This window comes from Euprymna scolopes, chromosome 33 (assembly GCF_053919585.1).
Source record: "Euprymna scolopes isolate OS-2025 chromosome 33, ASM5391958v1, whole genome shotgun sequence".
NCBI classification, from domain to species: domain Eukaryota; kingdom Metazoa; phylum Mollusca; class Cephalopoda; order Sepiida; family Sepiolidae; genus Euprymna; species Euprymna scolopes.
The window spans coordinates 3,796,950-3,802,785 of record NC_136514.1 but is presented as its reverse complement, the minus strand read 5'-3'; positions in this window follow the sequence as shown (position 1 = coordinate 3,802,785).

Below are 5,836 nucleotides of genomic sequence, written 5' to 3'. Positions count from 1 at the left end.
AAAAGTAATGGATAGTTATTACATTTTGTTATAAAAAAATGTACGAAAGGCCTTTTTGTCTGCCTATTTACTAGTCAAGTGTTACTTATGGTCTTTCTTCCGATCTCATATAATATTTCAATTTAGTGACGCCATTAAAGCCAAGAACACTACATATTTCAAGAATATTATTATTTAAGTAATAAATAAGTAATTGTTTTATTACGATTTGATTCAAGGTCATAAGAGAATCAAGTAATAAATTTTACAACTTTATAATTAATAATAAATGGACAATTGTTTTATTTTTTTTACTCCCTAGGGTGCCATCAGCTAGAATAAAAATTGTTGACGTTAACACTGTACCAGTGTGACACGTAGATGAACTGAATAAAAATTTAAAATAAATCACATGAATGCACAAAATACGATTTTTACAATTTTTACCCAATTTTCACCTCTTAAAACTAGTTTAACCGGCTAAAGATTCATAAAAGAACGGTCCATAAAGACTCTAACGTCGCTCTCCGACTTTTAGTTTGGGAGGATATAGAGCATGAAAATATGGAGACAGACAAACAGACAGACAGACAAACCGACAGAAACACAGACATATAGGCGTTTATAGATTAGATTTGTTTATCAGCAAGGACATGAGACTATATTACATATAATCAAAGCAAATAATATAATATGGTTTAATCGCACAAACGAACTGACGAATTGTTAGGTTCATTCATGAAATTATTTGTTCATTTAATGTTTCTCCTAGTTGATTAATTGTATTGCAGACTACGTGGCACATGGCTCCATCCTGCTAAAAATCCACATGATTAAACCAAGCTGAACTAAAAATAACCGATAGTTGCCAAATCTGATAAAAAAGGAAATAAGGTTTTCAATTTTACATTTTGCCGCCTCGAAGTAACCCCCTGTCTCTTTATATATTACTAGCTGTACCCTGCCACGCGTTGCTGTAGCTCAATTTGGTGTAATGGAAAATTCTAATAAAAAGAGAAAATGCATGTTTCTTATATTCTTAGTACAGCAATCCACTCCAAAAAGTAAAAAAAAAAAAAAAAAAAAAAAAAAAAGCGAAAATGAAAAAAAATGTTACTCTTGCAGAAATTGATCCTGATCCTCGGGATTACCGTCAATCATGGCTTGGGCTCGACCAACAATCAGTGGATAAAGCTGAACGTAGCAAAAATGTTGAAACGCTAAATGTTTTTTTTTTGTTTGTTTGTTTTTTCTGTATACAAAAATGTGAGTTAGTAATTGATATTTGAGTGATGGAGTACTATTGCCCCATCTGGGCAGTAGCTGCTAGAAAAGACTTGTTCTGCCTTGATGGAGTTCAAAATAGACTTTGTAGCCTCGTAGATGTCTTTTTCTCTTCTCTGCAGCTTCTATCTCACAGAAGAGATGTTGCGAGTTTGTCTCTGCTTTATCGTTATTTTCATGGCAAGTGCCCGACTGAATTTCAATCTATGGTTTCCTCTCACCAAACTTTCACAAGAAACACTCATCTAGCTGAAAGCACTATCAATACTCCCCCCCCACTCTTTATCTGTGGCTAAACCTAAACGTAGATTCCATGAACAAAGCTTCTTTCTTAGAAGTGCACGCCTGTGGAACTGTCTTCTGTTTTCCTACTTTCCAGCTGACTACAATCTGATTGTCTTCAAGTCCAATGTAAACAAGTTCTTGATGAGCCATTCCACTTAAGTTAACAAATTTACCAAATTTCCCTTACTAACCATTAATATATTGGCCAATTGACTACAGTATACTCTTAATCCTTAGTGATCTCTGGGCCTTGATAATGTGGTGATGCCTATGTAAAAAAAAAAAAAAAAAAAAAAATGCCCCTATTCCGAATTCGTAGCAGCAGGCCGACATCAGTAACTTTGTTTTGTTTGGTTTACCAAAGCAGTCATTAACACTTTTTTTAAATGTTTAATTCATCTCAAACTGATATAAATTATTGCACAGTAAAAATAATTAAAACAAAAATCATTTTTCTTGTTTCGAATTATTTAATTAAGTAAAAATTTCAATTTTTACTTGATTATTAAATTTAAAAAGTTATTTTAGCAAATTACCTAATGATTCAATAAACCAAAATATGAAAAAAAAACCCCAAAAAAAACAAAAAAAAAAAAAAAAAAAAAAATGAATTTAACTAGAAAATACTATGGAGAAAATAACTTTTAAATGTATTAACCAAGTAAAAAAAATGCATTTTTACTTGATTAATAAATTCGAAATAGAAAAAAAAGATTTTTGTTTTAATTTAATTATTTTTTTTTGTGGAATAATTTTGAAATATGTTAAACATAAAAAATAAATAAATAAACAAAAACATTATTAATGAACGTTTTGGTGGGGTAAAAGTCTACTGATATCTGTCCGGCGGTCCGCTGCTACGAATTCAGAATAGGAACATTTGAGTGAGAAAAAACGAAAATAGTTCAGGGAGACGTCTCTTACAGGAGAACCTGACAATCAATATTTAATTAAATCTTTATGAATATTTATACCGTGAGTATTTATGCACTTATTGTACCGCACTGAAATAATAACGTTATTATTTAGAAAGACATTTTAACATGGGGGGGGGTATTTCGTACTTTCGCCTGTAGCAGTTAAAAAACTATTTACTATAAGCGGATCAATGCCCGGTGCCAAAGTGATTCAGCCACACTGACCAATCGGTTGGCAGGGCGCATTGATTTGAGCTTTCCCCTTAAGGACTATTTTTAGCCCTTTGGGATCTCAGCTGCAATCGCCAGACAGACGCCAGCAAGCGACCTATACAGACCTCTCTCACTCACCCCTCCCACTGCTACTTGTTGACGACTGCAGTCTGTGGGGGTCGCCTGGCCTTTTTTTGGGAACATGCTTCCTCCACAAATAATAAAAATAAAAATAAGAAATCTTATATGCAATACAAACGGAGGTTTATTTCTGGAATAGAAATAACAAACAATAACAAGTTAAAACATAGTTCTCAATATTTCAGAGTTCCTTTTTTTGAGTTCATATGAAAGATGGAGAGTCTCTTTTTTGTGTTCTTTGAATGTTCAAATTTGTAACATTGACAATATTAATGTTCGTCTGTTAAAAGAGAGTATTAATGCGCGGAGCAGTGGAAATGAAATAATTGATGTTTGCACGCGTGGTAAGTCCTAATGAGAAAGCGTTGAATGAGTCGGAAGAGTTTAAAGAGACGAAAGAATGGTCGAAAGGCTGAGAGACTAAAGAGATAGATTTTGTGTTTGTGCATGTTTATATTTGATTTGATCGGCTCCAAACGAGCTCTAGAAAATCAGTTTTAAAATGTGTCCTAGGAGGAATTCCATTGGATGGAAGACATCACATGGGGTGCTTTCAACTACGTACGCACCTTTGGTATATAAAGGTCACGCCGGAATTTGCGTGGGTGTCATTTTTCATTTTTTTAACGCGCCGAAACAATCAATTGCACTGCGCGCCTAAATTGTATTTAACGATTTTAAATTTGAATATTAAACTGTGCCAACTGGCACAAATACTACCCCCAGATTGGAAAAAAAAAATTATTTTTTTTCAATATGTAATGTATTCCTTGAAATGTTTCGGCCAGTGGACTTTCCTACCCGTTTTTGTCGTGGGTTTGGTGTCCTCGTCATTTTCTGCTGGTCTCCCATGTTCTAAGGGAATTTGTTCTGGTGGGGAAATTGTCTGAGGGTATTCCTCAATGTATGCTGGTTTAATTCGGTCGATCGCGATGTTGTCTTTCCTGTCTTTCAGTTGGACAGTAAAATATTTTTCACTTCTGTCCAAAACTTGGTATGGTCCAGTGTAATTTGGACAAAATTGCTTTTTGACCGTATCATTCCTGATAAACACAAATTTGCATGTGTGAAGGTCGTTCGGTATATATGTTTGTTTGTCAGCCCTCCTGGTGGGGGTAAATTTGAGAGAAGACATTTTGTTCTTTAATTCCGTCACAAATGTAGCCGTGGGTGAAATATCTGTGTATGCATTAAAATACTGTCCAGGTAGTGTGACTACGGATCCGAAAACTAGCTCTGCTGGTGTGCTTTGTAAGTCTTCTTTTATTGTGTTTCGGATCATTAATAGGATTAATGGTAAATTATCTGACCAGTCCGCGTTGTTAAGACTCGTGGCCAAAGAAGTTTTTAGCTGTCTGTGAAAGCGTTCGACGAGGCCGTTTGAGCAAGGGTGATAAGCAGTAGTCTTTATGTGGGTTGTTCCCAACAATTGGTTGAACTCTGCGAAGAGTTTCGATTGAAATTGCGAACCTCTGTCCGTTGTGAGTATTGATGGTACTCCAAAAATTGCTATCCAGTCTTTTAGTATTGTTCCAGCTACTGTCGCTGCCGATGTGTCTTTCACGGGTATGGCTGTTGGCCATCTGCTGAACCTGTCGACTATGGTGAGAATGTGGGTGTGTCCTTTTGAGGGCGGTAATGGCCCCACCAAGTCAACATGGATATTGGTGAACCTGGCATCAGGCGCACTGAAAGTGCCCAGCGGTGACTTCGTGTGCCTGTGTATTTTATTTTTCTGACAGGATACACACGTCTTGGTCCAATTTCGAATATCTGCATTCATATTCGGCCAAACAAAGCGGTCTGTTATTATTTTTACGGTGGCTTGTTTGCCTGGATGCGACATATTGTGAAAATGTAGAAAAACATGTCGTCTGATGCTTGGCGGTATGTATGAACGCGGTTGTTCTTTTGCTGTATCACAATAAAGTGTTCTTACACTAAAAGGTACGGGCATTTCCTTCAGTTGCAAAGACGTTTTCTGTTGTACGTCAGTGAGTGTCTTGTCCGTCTTTTGTTCTTGTGCAATTAATTCCATAGTTAACGAACTGGAATTTAGTGAAGTTATTGCAGCTCGTGATAATGCGTCCGCCACGATGTTTTCTTGCCCCTTGACGTATCTGATGTCTGTGGAATATTGGGCAATATAATCAAGGTGTCTGATTTCTCTTGGACCATATTTATCTACATGCGTATGCAGTGCATATGTTAACGGTTTATGGTCAGTGTAAATACAGAAGTTTCTTCCTTCTAACAGATGTCTAAAATGTTTAATTGACAAATAAATTGCTAATAGTTCCCTTGAAAAGGTACTGTACTTTGTCTGTGTCTTGCTCAGTTTGGCTGAGAAAAACGATATAGGGGTCATTGTATCCCCTGTCAGTTGATGTATAACTGCTCCTACAGTTATGTCTGACGCGTCTGTTGTAAGTGTAAGCCTCGATTCTTCGCTGTCCTTAATATTAAATTTTGTGAAATTGACTAAGGCAGTTTTAGCTTGATGGAAAGCTTTTAAAGCTGATCCGTCCAGTTTTAATTGTTGGTTTTTCGTTTTGTTCTTCAACAATGATGTTAACGATGCAAGGATTGTGGAACAGTTGGGTAAAAATCGTCTGTAGTAATTAATTATACCTATGAAGCGACGAACTTGTCTAACAGACGTAGGTTGTGGAAAATCCGTAATGGCGCTTACTTTTTCGGGTAATGGTGATATACCATCCTTATCAATTGAATGTCCAAGGAAGTTTACTTCGTGCTGACTGAAAATACATTTGTCCAAGTTTATTTTTAAACCGTAATGGGACAGTTTTTGAAAAACTTGTTCCAAGTGTTGTTTATGTTCGTCGAGGTTTCTACTAGCAATTAGGACATCATCCACGTAAGCGAATACGAATGGAAGGTCCCTAAAAACCTTGTCTATTAACCTTTGGAAGGTTCGACAAGCGTTCCTAAGTCCGAATGGCATTCTGACGAATTCGTAAAGTCCAAATGGTGTGGTCAGTGCTGTTTTGTGGATA